Here is a 17,459-nt window from a genome sequence, read left to right on the forward strand (position 1 = left end):
GCTCCCATTGGCCGCGTTTCCCCATTCCCAGCCAATGGGAGCTGTGGGGGGCGGTGCCTGGAAGCAAGAGCAATGCACGGAGCCCTCTGCCCTCTCCCCCCCAGGGGCCACAGGGACATGGTTCTGGCCACTTCAGGGAGTGGTGCGGGGCTTGCAGCGCCATGGGGGGCAATCCCGTGGGCCGAATCCAGCCCGCAGGCTGTAGTTGCCCACCCCTGGCCTGGAGGTGGGCAGAGGAGTGGGGCGGGGAGCTTGGCGGGCCACACGAAAGAACCGCGTGGGGCCCCGTGTTTGAGGCCCCTGGCATAGAGTCACAGCTTGTAATGTCTGATGTTTGTTTATTGTATTGAGTTTTATTCAGAGGTAATTAAAATGCTATAAGTGTTAATACATTGTAAATGGAGTTCACAGCATGGGGACTGAACAGTTACTGTGGTGAGAAGCTTAATATAGGGCAAATGGGTGTGGTGCTCAAAGGGCCATGGAGGATCCCCCTTCTCTTTTTCTAGTGAACAGGGCCTTCTTGTTCATTATAGCACTGAATGCCTCAGAACACCCAATAAATGAATTATACATATGCCAAAGAGCACTTGTGCCTCACCACAAAAATGCAGAAAACTAACAACAATGGAATGTATAGTGGATGCCTCCTTAATGCGCATCACAGAAAGATTACCTAATGACATGTGCAGAGTCCAAATTAGCAAAATAAAGACAGATTGCAATGGATTAACTTTAACTAACACTTCTTTATTGCAAGGCAGCCATGACAGCAATGGAGGGCACTTCCCCTCAGAGTTCCCCCAACTTAATTTCCATATATCTCACAGGGATATTCTACCTAGTGACCTCACAAAAAAATGCCATTTGACATCTGTTAGGACACAGCCTCCACCTAGAGCAACTTTCTGGTGTCATTATAAACTGTCAAATTTACTCTTTCAGACAGAAATTGCTAAACCAGTGGGGCCATCGAGTCCAGTATCCAGACTCATACAGTGACCAGCACCAGCTGCTTCAGAGGAAGAAGCCCTACAGTAGGCAGCAAGGAAATGAGAAAATGGAGTAGCTTCTAACCCCCAATGCTTAGAAGTTGGCTCATACTTTCAAGCAGGTGGTTTTAGAGCCTTTTCAAAATTCTTGTTTAATTTTTAATATTTACAATTATAGTTCGTGATATTCTGGTTATCCATATAAATCATAGACATGTAGGACTGGAAGGGACCTCAGTAGATCACTTAGTCCAGTCCCCTGTACTCATGACAGGACTAAGTATTATCTAGACCATCCCTGACAGGTGTTTGTCTAACCTGTTTAGGGTGCCAACCTTCCTGGTTTCGCTGGGAGTCTCCCGGAATCAATCCCTATCTCCCAGAGGCTACTGCAGCCAAACCGGGAGATTTTCGGCACTAACAGTCCGGCAGTGCAGCGGGGCCAATGCAGGTTCCCTGCCTGCCCTTGCTCCATGCTGCTCCTGGAAGCGGACGGCCCTGTGGCCCCTGGGTCTCTGTGCGCTGCCCCCATCCCGAGTGCCGATGCTGTAGCTTCTATTGGCTGGGAACTGCAGCCAATGGGAGCTGTGGGGGTGGTGCCTGTGGGCAGGGGCAGCACATGGAACTCCCTAGCCCCTCCCCACACCCAGGAGCTGCTGCCAGAGAGATGTGCCAGTCGCTTTCAGGAGCCACCTGAGGTAAGTGCTGACCCTTCACTCCCTCCTGCACTCCAACTCCCTGCCCCAGCCCAGGGCCCACACCCAAACTCACTCCCAGAGCCTGACCCCTCACCTCCTCCTGCACCTAAGCTCCCTCCCAGAGCCCACACCCCCTCCTGAATCCAAACTCCCTCCCAAAGCCCACACCCCCTCACGCACCCCAGCCCTCTGCCCCAGGCTCAGCCCAGAGCCACCTCCTACACTCCAAACCCCTTGGCCCCACCCCCAAGCCCAGAGCCCACACCACTCCTGCACCTCAACCCCCTGCCCAACGTGGTGAAAGTGAGTGAGGGTGAGGAACTAGATTGAGTAGGGCCGGAGCCTCGGGGAAGGGATGGGAAGGGGGGTGGGGCAAGGGTGTTTGGGTTTGTGCCATTAAACAGTTGGCAACCTGTTCTTAAAAGCCTCCGGTGATGGAGATTCCACAACCTCCTTAGGTAATTTGTTCCAATGCTTAACTACCATTACAGTTGGGATTGTTAAGCACTGGAAAATGCCTAATCACTTTTTCAATCCTGCTAAATAATGTTATCTAGCAGCAATGAGCTCCACAGTCTAATAGTCCACAGTGTGAAAAAGTATTTCATTCTATCAGTACTGAATTTACCACCTTTCAAATAAATTTTAATTGAATGTCCATGCTCTTGTACTATAAGCCAGGGAAAATATAAGTTCCTTACTATCCTCTGTTAGGGGCAAATTCCTAAAGCTGTGTTTGTATGGCTATTAGTATTATGATTTATTATGTTTGTATGGAACCCATTTTGTTATCTAAAATGGAGGACTTGGTCATGTGATCAGGAGGGCAGTTGGAGTGTTTTCCCGCCCTTTCCAACAGTCAGCAGTGGCTCAAGTAGTAAACAAGTTCCAGTTTTAACTGGATTTTCCTGGGGATTCTATGGAGTTTCTCACTATAGTCTATATAAGAGCAGCAGTTACCTCAGCTTGGGGCTGCCCATCTGAGTGGCAGGTGTATGCAGGTTTGCTTCCACAGGTGATCAAAACTCCGGACAAGTGCCATCTCCAGCTCTTACTTACCATCTGCAGCAGTTAACATCCATCGTTGTCATTCGCCTGTGAACACCCAGCTGCCATCCTGTGAGTCTGCCGCTGTGTCATCTGGAGCCAGTGAGAAGGACGAGTCATCGAGGGATCTCCTCAGAGTTCCTCTCCTGAGGCTCTGAACAAGCCAAAGGATCGAGGTCCTGAGCGACCATCAGAAGGGTGATATTGTATGTTTACTTACCTTTTGTACTCCATGGGGGTCTAGTTTGGGTCTTGGCTTCAGGACACAGATGTTTGAGTTACTGTACCTATAGAGGGAATAAGTTTCTGTTATTGTTTTATGCATTTTTCCTCTTCCAATTTATGTACCTCAGTTTCCCCAAAATAAACACAATTTGTTTGGTTTATATACACCTGATTCTACTTGCCTCATTCCAGCAGAGAGAGGGGGAGGAAGGTTACATAAGGAGGATTATCTTGGCTACCAACCAGGTGATATATACTGGAGCTCGCAGTAAAGGACTGTGGACCTATATTTTTGTTGGGGGGGGGGGCTGTAGCCTTTCCATATTTTATTCCTTGACCTAACACCACCTTTACAGATTAAAAAACTCTTGTGATAAGAGATGGACCAGATCTGAATTGTCTGCTGCTTCTATATACCCACTATACACAGATGCCCCCAAATTCCTGTGAACCCTCCAGCTCCCCTATTCTTGAGCTACTGATAATTTTTACAGAGAAATTCAGTTGCATGCTAATCTTGAATAAATTATCCAGTGGTCATTGTGTGATTATTAACCAATTCCACAGTTTAAGATTAAAAACTTATTTTCTAAGAGTACTTTGACTTTGTTTATGGCTCCACTCTAGAACTATTCATGCTGAGAGATTTAACCAGTTTTTCAATATATAATCAATAAAACAGACATAATAAATGTACAAAAGTTTGTACATTACAAACTGGAAAAGGTGATTTCAAGCATAGATTTCACTAGTCTTTCTCCACCACTGTGGTCTAGGGGCTGTGGAATAATTTCTGATGTGTTGCATTGGTGTGGCAAAGTGGATTGATTTAAGGTTTGGCACCGCTGTATCACAGCAAAATTCCTGCAATACGCAATTTGACAAAACTGAGGAGTGTTATACAAGATTGTAGTGGAGTAACTCCCATCAGTGGGAATGATGGGGTGAAACGTCATGCAGCATTGTGAAAATGTCCATTTTGTTGTTTGGATTCAATTGTCATGTCACTACATTGTCCTACATATTATTTTGAGGTCCTAATTTTGCAGTAAAAATCTTAGTGAATTTAGAATCAGTGTATAGAAATCTTTTTTTAAATCCTTGTTCAGATTATATATTTAATTTTGGATATATAATGTCTTGCGAAGATTTATATCCATCCAACCCCCCCCCCCAAAATCGCTGATTACCTTGAAATCTAACACAATGTAGACACTCTCCAGTGCCATGCACTGATTTTATAGTTTTACTATTTCCAGAAAAATCTATTGTAATCCTGAAACTTTGTAGATTTGAGTCATACGTTTTATAATCATATACTAATACAGGGCTAAATTCTCCAGGTTTTACTCATGTGAAGAAAAGGTTGAATTCTCTCAGCCTTTACTCCAACCACTTACTCACTCAGATAAACCATGTGTTACTACTTTAAGATGTGGAATCTGTTCCACACTTGGGAAATGTAAAGGACCATCTCCCTCTAGCATTTTAACCTCAATAGTAAAAATAAAATACCTATATGTAGCTATAATATAATAGGCCTTTCCCCTCTAGATTCTATAATTCTGGCAGCACCTTTCATCTCAGGGGATCCCAGAATACTATACTTTACATACAGGATTAGCTTACTCTACAACTGAAATACAGCTACCTTTGGGAAAAAACATGGCAGCTCTCCAGTATTGCACAATGACACCATATGACAGTTTAAAATAGGTGTAAAGAAGAATCCTGCATTAAGCTGAAACTTCAGGGTAATACAGGAAGGCAGAATGTATTCATCCCAATAAAAATTTGGCCAAGACAATAGGATTAGCATTCCTATTTTTGTTAAAAGTGCCACTGGATATTTATTGATACCCTCTCCACTTTTAAATCTCTCAAAAAACATCTTTCACTATGCTGATGATAGGGACTCTTGGTCTGTACAGAAAATTCCTTTTGTTTTTTCCTTCAGACTGAACTCCATCTGTCTGGTTGGCTGGCAAAGGAGCACCCTCCAGAGGACAATGATCCTGTCCTATAAATTATACAAACTACAGCTATTGGGCTGCACGACTGGTGATTTATTCCTGTTGAATGTAGCCAATTTAATCATTTTTTTAGTAAATTTATAGTACTATATCCTCACGCATCCTCCAAAAGACTCTGGAATCTATGTGTTTCCTCATTCACATATACTTATCCATGACAAGGACAGCTTGAAAGATTAATCTTCAGATGCCATCTAGAAAATTCTGGTAGGGTCTTTGGGTGCAAATGAGAAGTGTCAGCTTTTGTAAATTCAGCTCAACTGTTGGAGACCAGGGTCTTGTTTCACATTATACTGACTAATTCTACTGGAATGAGCCATTGCCCTTTTAAGATACAGTGACATCAAGGAGTGAAATGGAGCTGAGTATTTGAATTAGTAGCATGTAGCAGTGGATGTTAACTTCAGCCTTTCCCACCCCCGCATCCTCTTTGCTGACATTCAGAGCAAGCAAGGCAGCGAGAGCATGAATCAGTGGAAATAGTCACACAGACAGGAAGTGGATTCAGTAAAGCCTGTGGCATGGACTTTTCCTGAAGATCAGGTTTCCATTCCTTTCTGGTGATCTGGCCTTCAACGTGCACTTATCAATTGTATTTTTATACGTTTAGATTTTTTTTTCCCCTTCAAGTGAGCACTTGTGCTACTTGAGCACTTCCTCGTGTCTGTCTTGCATTTTGGAAACTCCAAATTTATTTATAACCTGTATATATATTTATTACTTCACACCTGAAATTTGTCTCTCTGTATAAAGTAACAGACAACGGCAAGTGTCCAAGCATAAAATACCTCTTAGAGGGTTACTGCTTTTCTGAAGATGCTGAAATATTTGGGCTCTGCTTGCATCTGGCTAAAAATAAGTGCCTATACCATGTAACTAGTCACATTAACATATAATTAGAAGGACAGGAAATAATGTTTTGAAGCTTTATAAGGAAACGGAGTGACAGAGACTAGTAAGAAGGCCAGTTTATGCATAGATAGTAGCACAATTGAGAGATGATCAGACTTCCTGTGCAATGCCCAGTTGGTTGAGTCAGACTCAACCGGTGTTCTTGTTTGCTCCGTGAGAGGCTTCATCCTGTAGGGAGGTGAATTATTACAGTGGGATGGAGTTCTCATACTTTAAACTGTTAAGGGGGAAAAAAAACAAAACAAACAAAAGAAAACCAACATTTTCTTCACTCAGCCTGTGATCAGAGCCCATTAGCAATGACGTCTGACCACATGGAGAAGGCCAGAGGTAGCAAAATTAGCAAGTTCAATGCACACTGATGTTTGTAATAATATAAATTAGTAAATATTCTAAATATTTTATTTTAGAAGGAAGGCTACAAACTACCACAAATTTCTGAACCTACACAAAACAACCAGAAAAACTTCCAAGTTAGTTTAAAATTGTTCTGTTCATGAGCGCAGCACCATTGTACATCTGTCAAAGTGTCCAGAGACAAGCCCATGGTGGACATGTAGCTTATGTTTAATTAAAAAGATGAATAATTTTCATTACTCATTTCCACGATATGCATTTCATTTCCACGATATGCATCTGAGGAAGTGAGCTGTAGCTCACAAAAGCTTATGCTCTAATAAATTGGTTAGTCTCTAAGGTGCCACAAGTACTCCTTTTCTTTTTTCATTACTCAGTTTCTGTCAGGATGAATGTGCCATGTCACATGCAGAATTGTATTGATCAGGATTCCTGACACATTGGGGATGACACAGGCTCTAACCCATTGACTGCTTCTGCATTCCCTTCCATTTTGACAGTCACCATAAAGTTTCACAAATATATACGTGACAGTTAGTTTATGGTGTATTGGAAATTAGGGATAGTTAATTTCATGGATATGCAGCCTGACTTTGGGAGGTGATGAGTGAAAACTCCTTGTTTCAGTGAGACATTCAGACATATAACTGGTAATTGACAGAGTATGTGAACATAAATGCAATAGCCCCCAACTAAAACCTCTCCAACGCATCATCAAGGATCTACAACCTATCCTGAAGGACGACCCATCACTCTCACAGATCTTGGGAGACAGGCCAGTCCTTGCTTACAGACAGCCACCCAACCTGAAGCAAATACTCACCAGCAACCACACAACAGAATCACTAACCCAGGAACCTATCCTTGCAACAAAGTCCGTTGCCAACTGTGCCCACATATCTATTCAGGGGACACCATCATATGGCCTAATCACATCAGGCACACTGTCAGAGGCTCGTTCACCTGCACACCTACCAATGTGATATGTGCCAGCAATGCCCCTCTGCCATGTACACTGGCCAAACTGGACAGTCTCTACGTAAAGGAATAAATGGACACAAATCAGACATCAAGAATTATTACATTCAAAAACCGGTCGGAGAACACTTCAATCTCTCAGGTCACTCGATTACAGACAATTCTTCAACAAAAAATCTTCAAAAACAGACTCCAAGGAGAGACTGCTGAATTGGAATTAATTTGCAAACTGGATACAATTAACTTAGGCTTGAATAGAGACTGAGAGTGGATGGGTCATAACACAAAGTAAAACTATTTCCCCATGTTTATTCCCCCCCGCCACACACACACACACCTGTTCCTCAGACGTTCTTGTCAACTGCTGGTAATAGCTCACCTTACCTGATCACTCTCGTTACAACGTGTATGGTAACACCCATTGTTTCATGTTCTCTGTGTATATAAATCTCCCCACTGTATTTTCCACTGAATGCATCTGATGAAGTGAGCTGTAGCTCACGAAAGCTTATGCTCAAATAAATTTGTTAGTCTCTAAGGTGCCACAAGTACTCCTTTTCTTTTTGCGGATACAGACTAACACAGCTGCTACTTTGAAACCTGTCATAAATGCAATAGGTTTCAGAAAGCTGTGAGGGAAGGTATTGTGATGCTAACAGACCACTCTCAATAGTTCAGTGGGCAACTATAATAGGATGACCAGATAAAACGGGGGGGAGGGGGAAGCGCAGCGGCCGGAGCAGCGAAAGCCGCAATATCAGGACAAATGGCATCCTGACTGTGCCTCGGTCAGGACGCGGGACAAAGAACTAAAAATCAGGACAGTCCTGATTTTATCAGGACATGTGATCACCCTAAACTATAATGACCTTTTGTCCAAGCACTGTTGGTAACATTTAACCTGCAGCAAAGCAGGAAGACAGCTAGAGTGCCAGCAGTGGGTCTCATGGTGGGTGACTGATTACAGCCTATATAATTTTTAAGCCTATATACCATGGCTGTGCAACGGACAAAGAAAAACTGGGTTGATCTAAACTGAGTGTCTTGGTGTGAGGAATTTTCCATTTACTTTGTGGATTAAAAAAAATAAATCTCTGAGACCCAAACTGAACTTTCTGCTTCCATGGGACCCAACCAATATCTCATGGGTAGGGCCCTACTAAATTCACAGTTCACTTTGGTCAATTTCATGACCACAGGGTCTTAAAATTGGTCAATTTCACTATTTCAGATGTGAACATCTGAAATTTCACAGTGTTGTAACCATGAGGGTCCTGATCCAAAAGGGGATCATTGCGGGGGGGGGGTGTCCCAAAGCTGTTGTAGGGGGTTTGCAGGATTGCCATACTCACTTCTGTGCTGCCTTCAGAGCCCAGTTCTGAAGGCAGCAGCTGCGGAGTTTCCTGCAGCTGGAGGAGGCTCCTGGAGGTGGAGGTAGGTCCCATCTCCCCAGTGCTACTGGGAGCGCCCCAGCTAGGGGGCTCCTAGCTGCTAGTCAGGGCCAGTGGTGGATTAATTTATGAGCCCATGCAAGGGGCCCTGGACATTTTGAAAAATTAGTGCCCCAGCCCTGGCAGGAGCGCCAGAGCTCAGGCAGGAGCTGTCAGGGACAGCAGCCCTGAGCCCAGGCACCTGAATCCCTGTCTTGAGCCATAGAGTGGGGGGGTGGGGAGGGGTGCGGCAGCCCTGAGCCTGGTCCCCAGGTCCTGGACAAGAGCTGCAGGGGGTGGCAGCCCCCATCCCAGGTCCCTGAGCCTGAACAGGAGCCACAGGGGATGGAAGCCCCGAGTCCTGTCTGGAGTCCAGATGCCCTCAACCATGGCAGGAGCCACTGAGGGGGTGGAGGGGGGGCAGGGAGAGGGAGCAGCAGCCCTGGAGTTCGGGCATCCAGAGCCTGGGCAGGAGCCATGGGGTGGAGAAGGGGGGCAGCCCCAAGCTGGGAAGGAGCTGCAGGTGGTGGCAGCCCCCAGCCCAGGTCCCTGAGCCCAGGCCGGAGCTAGGGGATCAGGGAGAAAGAGGGGAGCAGCAGCCCAGGCAGGAGCCATGGCCCATGAGGGAGAGGGAGCAGTAGCCCTAGAGCTTGGGCTCCCTGAGCCCGGGCAGGAGCTGCGAGAGGTGGCAGCCCCAAGCCTGGGTGCTCCCTGACCCACAAGATCTGTACTACCCTCACTTCTGCGCTGCCTGTGGAGGTGGGTCTGATCTCTCTCCCCATAACAGCCATGCACGGGAAGGACAAGTCCTGTCCCTCCCCAGTCTGGCTGATTTTGGGGAGCTCAGATTTCATTGGGCAGGGTTTATTTCACGGTCCATGAAATTGGTAGGGCCCTACTCATGGGGACACATACAACTTTCAGTGCTTGAGTTTTGGTCAGTTACACTACAGCCAGCACCTATTAGACCCATGTCCTTCCCAACTGGTTACAGCCAATGGGGAGACATTGAAGCCATGAATGATTGAGATTCTCAGTACCACCATGTGGGAGGAGCAGGAAACCAGGGGTTCTGAAAGCAAGCACTGGCCTATTTTCAAATCCTTGTTGGATATTGATGATCTTGGAAACCACTGACCTGTGTCAAACCTACTGTTTTAGGGAAAGCTAATGAGGCCCTAACAAGTGGATGGAGTTGCTTTAATACAGCTCTGCTCCTTTCTGACCAAGAACCCAGCAGATAATTATGGGCGATTGTCACAGTCTGTTCCCCAGTTACTGTATTTGATATGTAAGCAGAGTATCCCTGGCTCATTAGGCAGCGTGTTGCACACACAACATTTAATTCACTCAAGGCCAAGCAGAGCACAGCTGTGCAGTAAACAGCCTGCCTTGTTAGTGTTTGGCCAGAACAGACAGTTTTAATCTCTCTCATGAATCATGGTCTCTTGAATTTATTTTACATGTTCTGGAACACACAGTTTTCCTCAACTCAGTCAACTGGACATAAAGCCCAACGGGGCGGTGGGGGGAACAGGACATAAATCCATTTTCTTTATTAAAAAAAAAAAAAAAAGGTGTTTGTGGGTGGTGAGTGGCTTGATTACAGATGAACACTTTGTGTCATTAAAATGTACAGGAGAACCTCAATTCTCCTCCTCAACATGGTCACTGCAAGACACTTGGTGTGGGAGCATTATGGGTTTGGCTACTGCCAGTCTGACTAGGGTACCAGATGGAAGAATGACTATTTGTGTGTATGTGTGCACATATTAGGGAGAGGGTAGGGAAACTGCAGGCATGGGAATGTGATAATGATGCCTGCTCTTTTCTCTGAATTGATTCCCAAGGACTTCAGACTCCAAATATTCATATATTAATGTATTTTTCCTTATCTTTACTCATGCTGGTTTTGTGAACAGATCCTTTAGGAAAATAACATTTATTATTTAGTATCTATTGACTTGGACCCTGCCCCAATAAAACAACAGTTTAAATTAGACCCAAACAATATATTAACCCATAGATTAGGGTGCTGTTTTGCAGCAGGGCAGATATTAAATACATACTTCAAAGAGAATAGTGCCTGACCATAGAGTATGAAGACTTATTTGATCATATTGTTCACAAATGAATACCAAGGCCAGACTATCATGATGGGTGGATGAATGCAGGGTTTTTCTAAACTCTAAATCTGTGTAATTACTTCCCATTCCTATAATTATATATGGACTGTGATATTGCAGCCTGAGACCAGGGTGGTCCATATGCAAAAAACTAAAAATAACATTCTTCACTTAGATTTCCTAAGTTACCTTCAGGATGGGGGCAGGATCAGCGTCTGCTTGTTGGAAGGGGAAAGCTACGGTGTAGGTGAGTCAAAAATTTCAATACTGAGGGAAGATCAATGGGAAGTTGTAGGATGGGCAGTGGTAGGTGCTCAGATACTATGGTGATGAGCATGGTATAGACCAGTGGTTTTCAAACCGTGGGTCATGACCCATAACTGGGTTGTAGAATGGAAGAGACTGGGTCACGGCAGCTATGGTCAGCACCGCTGACCGGGCCGTTAAAAGTCCCGTCGGCGGTGCTGCCTGGCTAAGGCAGCCTAGTCCCTACCTGTTCAGACACCACGCTGAGCCCCGGAAGCAGCCAGCAGCAGGTCCGGTTCCTAGGCTTGGGGGGGAGTGGGGGGCATGGGGCTCCATGTGCTGCCCCAGCCTGAGCACCAGTTCTGCACTCCCATTGGTCAGGAACCGGACAGTGGGAGCTGGTGGGGAGGTGCCTGTGAGCTGCGCAGAGCTGCTTACGTCCCTCTGCCTAGAAGCCGGACCTGCTGCTGGCCACTTCTGGGGCGCAGCTCTGTCCGTGGTGTCAGGACAGGCAGGAAGTCTGCCTCTGCACCCCCGCTGACCGGGAACCGCCCAAGGTAAGCCCACACCCCAACCCTGCTCCCCAATCCTCTGCCCCAGCCCTGAGCCCCCTCCCATACTCCAACCCCCTCATACCCAGCTCCATTGGGTCACAGGCATCAACAATTTTCTTCAACTGGGTCACCAGAAAAAAAAAGTTTAAAAACCACTGGTATAGACCTCTGTGTGTAGGGTGCCAGAATGGGGGGGGGGCGCTAAGGGGCCATGGCCCCCCCACTTTTTACCGGAGGTAAGGGTGAACAACAGGCAGGCAGGGGGCAGAGAGGAGCAAGTGGGGGGGAGGGTCTAGGGGGAAGAGTTGATACGGGAGTGAGTCCTTGGGGGAAGAGGGAAGGCAGGGGCCCAGGGAGAAGGGGCGGAGTGAGGACGGGGCCTCAGGGGTGGGCCCACAGTTCAGGCGCTTGTGCCCCCCCACATTTAGGGAGCTTCCATCGCTCCTGTTCTGTGTCATACTTTTGTATGAAGCTAGACCCTTTAACACATGGAATTGTTCACGTAAAATCCACGTCTTCACTTTTTCTGAATACTCAGTAGAAGTTTCTGTTTTTCTAGCTGTACACAGCAGTGCCATATCAATATTATAACAAAGTAATAATATAAATAAATAATACAGACTGAGAAAAGTATGGCAAACTGTGACCAGACATGATCCAGACACATTCCTAATAAAATCCTTAGGGCTGCAATCTCTAGTAATACCTCTACACATGAAAACTGTACCCCCAAATCTGCAATAATTCATATTCTGGGGGGGAGGGGGAAGCCTTCTAGATGATTAATTCATCCTGTTTCAGGTTATTTACTAGACATGACACACCTCTTGGCAGAACCATGAGCACAAGATAACATCCAGTGACTCAGTGATAGCACCAGAATCCCTAGCAACAAAGAGACAATCCTACTGATCCCTAAAGAATCAGATATATTACAGGGCTTCCAAAATACAAAGGTAATATATTATCTGATCCTGAGTCTAGTCTGCTAAGGAAAGAATGGGAATATACCTTCTGACACAACCCCTCTTTGATATTAGGATCTGACCAGCAGTTTCATGGTCTGTGTTTGGATGATGCCTGTTCCATCCCTGTAATGCCAACCCAAAGGATCAAATCAATGCAGAATTAGAAAACAAATCTGAATGGTATAAAATGCTTGTGGTTCTGTACTGTTGGAAGGACATGTCATCATTTACTTTTGCATTGTTTACCCACCTCCTGTGTTTTCTGATTCACAATGACCTGCAAGGGAACATTCCTACACCATAGCCAGGGCACTGAGGTGTAGCTAATTGAGCAATTAAGTTATCAGGTGATGGAAGTAAAAAAAAAAAAAAAAAAATCTCATCAGCACAGCTAGATGGATTTGGCTAGCCAGCTCCTTTTTGTTTATTACTTGTTATTATGTAACATGCGTGTATAGCTCCATGGGTGCACATAGTTTGGCACAAAGATGTAATCAACCACTCTCAGGTAGACTCCAGCTGGCATCTGGGGTCAGGAGTTCAGTCAACTGACCACTGAGAAAGGATAATAGGAGTTTCTTACCCTATTGTCTGGATTTCGAAAGCCAGTTTTTAAATACAATCCCCCATGTTTCTAATAGAGTTTTCTGTTAGGGGTCGACTTCTGAGGCTGTTGGCATTTAGAAGGGACTATAGTGTCACAGTTTTTTCAGTCAGTAGCATTTCACCTATATAAAGTTGCTCACCATAAAGTGTAGGGAAATGGGGAGCTATAAGGTGCTAGTGGATCCACACACATTTGGAGAGGGAAGGAAGGAGGAAGATCAACCCCCATGTCAGTGGAGAATGACAAGTACTACCTAGATGACCCATCAAACCTTGAGGCCCCCTCAGTACTTTAGATGGAGGAAATGCAAGATAACAGTGCTTCTGGAGAGCCTTTAAGTCGTGCTGATGGGTCAAGGCAAGCTTCCCCAGTCAGTAACCGTGGAAACAATAAATGTAAACCAGCATTCTTGGCCCCTTTGTCTGCCATGCACAGGGCTGCATCAACAGCTGTGCAGCAGTGCTGGAACAATTTTTATAGTGGGGGTGGTGAAAGCCATTGAACAAAACCATAAACTCTGTATATAATGGAAACCACTTTAAGCCAGGGGCTGTGACAGCACCCCCAGCTCCCCTAGTTCCAGCACCTATGCAGCTGTGATTATTTTTAAGAGGCCAAGTCAGTGAGGGAACAAAGGAGGGGCTTTCTGGGTTAAAAATGTATGGTGTCTCTGTATAATTTTTCATGAGGGGTGTACTCAAATATTTGGATGGCAATATCTAAACTATATCGTTAAATTTAATCAATCAATCTAAATTTGGATTATTGCTGATTATGTACTATATTTATTGTATGATTTTTTAAACCAAACTTTGTACTTTGGGATAATTTAAGCAATATACCCAGATGTACAGACACTATTTCCTTAACCTGTAAAATATACATTAGCTTTAATCACACTGCTCATCGGAACCCATCACTGCTTTGCACCTTTGATGTAGTTAAAATGCCCAAAGAGCTGGAGAGGGCACATTTCTTACTTAACAATGTCATGACTATAGAAGTCAGGTGGCTATGCATGTGTATCAAATGTGCATGATGCTCAGGCAAGATTTCTGAGGGGGACCAACTTAGATGAAGTATTATAGTATTCTTTATGGTGAGACAGGCAGGAAGGAGATGAAGGCACTAAGAAATTGGTCTCATTATCTGCACCAACTCAGCCTATTTTAGCTTACTTGGTTTAGAAATCAGGCTGAGGGAGTCTTGCAGGACATCTCAGTGTCGATATTTGTCAAACCAAAGTGTGTCCAAAAAAATCATGAGTCAGACCCTCAAAATTCCAGGGAATGGCTTAAAAAATCATGACTTATTTAAAAATAACACATTGTGGGTTCTTTTTATTTACCAGCTGATTATGGAACTGTGCACCGGGGTGACATTCTCAAATTTTTCTCCACAACCAGGAAGGTTAGAAACTTTTTAAAATGAAACCTGACAGTTATGCAGTCACACAATTCCTGGAGCTGGGGCTTCAAGAAAGGTGACAAATATTGAGAGACTCAACAGAATCTCAAGAGTTGGCAACAGTGTGTGGGAAGATTGCTTGCTTTTTTGACTGGGCTCTGAAACGCCCATATGTATGTTACTTGGGCTTCTTGAGATGCCAACATCAGTCCCCTACTTGTGACCTGTCCTGTCACACCTAAATTAACAATACTTTTCATTTGGAGGGGGATAAAGGGGAGGCATAGATCAGCATTCATGTTACACTCCCCATCAGTATCTGGCCCAAGCCAGCGAAGCTAATGATACGAGTGTGCCAAATTTGGTCACGTGCAACCTGAGGTATGTTCTGCATATGCTAAGATGATGATTTGAAAGGGTCCCAAACTGCTTTGTAAACTATATTTTTTATATTAAACCTCACACTCATGAAAAACTTCACCCATTGCTGAAAAATTGCTTCCTCTGAGGTAGAATTGGGTAGCCATTTAACATAAACTAACAAACAAACAAGTTTAGGACAGAGTGTAAAGAATGCTATTTCTGATAGAAATTGTTGGGGGGCTTTAGGAAGTCAGAATGTAATTACGCAAATGGGAACTTGGCCACCACACCAGGGCCCGCTAAGACTCCTAATCTTGCTGAAAATGCCATGGAATTTTTAATAAGTGGCCAGATCCTTGGTTTTATGCCTGTCTGAAAGATCATGTCGAGTAGCATTTGCTAGGACACCAGCTCAGTAATGGAAGTGTCACCAATACCACTTAATATGCTGCTTATCAACCAGTTATTGCTGCAGCAATTTATTAAGTTGCTCACACTTGCATAGATTTACAGTGATTAAATTATGTGGTATCATCCATCCCCTGCCTAGAGCACTGAACAAAGAAATAATAGAATATCTCAGCTAGAAGCTATGCTAGGTACCACAGGCTATATTTACTAAAAATAAATTTGTCCTTTAATTGAATAATGTTGCAAAATGTCATTGATAGCAGCACCTACTCCCACCCTGTAGAGTTTAGAAATATTTGCTTTAAACACTGTTTAGAGAATTATAATTAAGCAACACATATCCCAGGTCAAATTTAGCCCTAAAGAAACTTAGAAAAGGGATCATTAGTATATATATATATATATATATTTCAGAATTGTATAAAAATGGTGGTTCAGATGCCGTTTTATTATGTAATAATGGCTGCTTTCTAATGAAACACCTGTCTGTCTAAAAACCCTGTCATCACATTATGTAGGTTCTTTATGTCCAACCCCCCAGGGTTCCATCTGAAAGGCCCCACCTTAAAGCTATAAATTAGAGATCCAGACAGACTTAGACCTTACGGCTAGAATTCCCCAGAGATCCAGATGAAACTTAACCCCAGAAAGGAAGCTCTTGTGATTAAGGCACTGGACTGGGATATAGAAGATTCACAGATTTTAAGGCCAGAAGGGACCATTAGATCATCTAGTCTGACGTTCTGTATATCACAGGCCATAGAATTTCACCAAGTAGCCCCCTGCATTGAGCTCAAGTAATTTGTTTGGCTAAAGCATCTTCCAGAACGACATCCAACCTGAATCTGAAGACAAACTAACTATTGGAACAAACTACCAAGGAAAGAGGTAATCACGCTCAGTTAAAGATGTGTGCTTTATATCTAATATGAATTAGTCTGGCTTGAATGTCTAGCCATTGGTTCATGTTATGTCTCTCTCTGCTCAATTAAAAAGGCCCATTAGTATCCAACATTTCCTCCGTATGAAGATACTTATATACTGTAATCACACTTTGATAAACTACACAGATTGAGCTCTTAAGTCTGTCACTGTAAGGCATTTTTTTTCCAGTGCTTGATCTGAAATTCAGTTCCCTGCTTTTTCATAGTTTTCCTGTGTGATTTCAAACAAGTCACCAACCTCTGTATCTCAGTTCCTGATCTGTAAAATGGGGCAACAGCACCATTTCACAGGGGTGGTGTGAGAAGTTAATTCATAAATGGGAGGCACTGAGATACAACAGGGATGAGCACAAAGAACCCAGACAGACTGCTCCAAAACTTTGGGATCCAGATGAGACCTCTCCCCTAAGGATTGTACATTTTCTGTGATTCAGTAAAAACATGATCCTTTTGCATTGCATGGTGTGGGAAGTGGGAAGTTTACAGCAGTAAATGATTTCTTTTACTGTCATATTCTGGTCCCTTTGAAGTCACTGCCATTGATTCTGATATGACAGGCATTTTGGTCCTTATAGCAGTGCAAGTTATCAGTGTTCCCAGCAGAATTACTGGATAGTCTCAGCAAAAAAAAAAAAAAAAAAAATCACATACTGTATTTGTTTACAACTGCTATGAAATTAGCAAATGTAATTATTGTACAATCACTTTAAAAATGTATCTGTTAGTTTTGGGAAAGAAATACTAGCTACTATGAGTGATCACAAGATTCCTCAATAATATATGTGAGCAGCCAGCCCCTCATAATTCAGAAACATCTGAATCAAGTATTTAGAACATAAGACACCTCCATTATCCCAAAATAAGTAAAGGTTAGAGCAAACATTTCCTGAAGGTCATTCAGCTTCTGTATGTAATGGCCAAGAGGTTTTGGAATCTAAGAGCCTCTTAGCCCCTTGAGGAAACCAGATGGAACCACACATTACTTCCCTCTGATTAAGAGACTACTAGATTTTTTTTACCCTTCTCAGCAGGGGGTTAAATTGGATACAGTTGTGCAACTGTGCTGGGTGTAATTCTCCTGTACTTACTGTGAGTTCTGAAAGGCATGCAATCCTGATTTGAAGACATCAAGAGATGGGGGAAGTTTGCCACTTCCATTCG

At 44.0% G+C, this 17,459-nt stretch overlaps 1 protein-coding gene across 1 annotated transcript in view; it reads left to right on the plus strand.

Annotated features, from left to right (window-relative positions):
• The first annotated feature begins 2,654 nt into the window (after positions 1–2,654).
• Positions 2,655–17,459, plus strand: part of SLC45A1 (solute carrier family 45 member 1) — a 78,156-nt gene continuing 63,351 nt past the window's right edge. Inside the window, exons 1-2 of the mRNA XM_073316558.2 lie at positions 2,655–2,943; positions 10,974–11,045. The gene's annotated coding sequence lies outside the window, so the exon portion shown is untranslated. The remainder of the gene's footprint in view (positions 2,944–10,973; positions 11,046–17,459) is intronic.

The sequence above is a fragment of the Lepidochelys kempii genome, chromosome 18 (assembly GCF_965140285.1).
Source record: "Lepidochelys kempii isolate rLepKem1 chromosome 18, rLepKem1.hap1, whole genome shotgun sequence".
NCBI classification, from domain to species: domain Eukaryota; kingdom Metazoa; phylum Chordata; order Testudines; family Cheloniidae; genus Lepidochelys; species Lepidochelys kempii.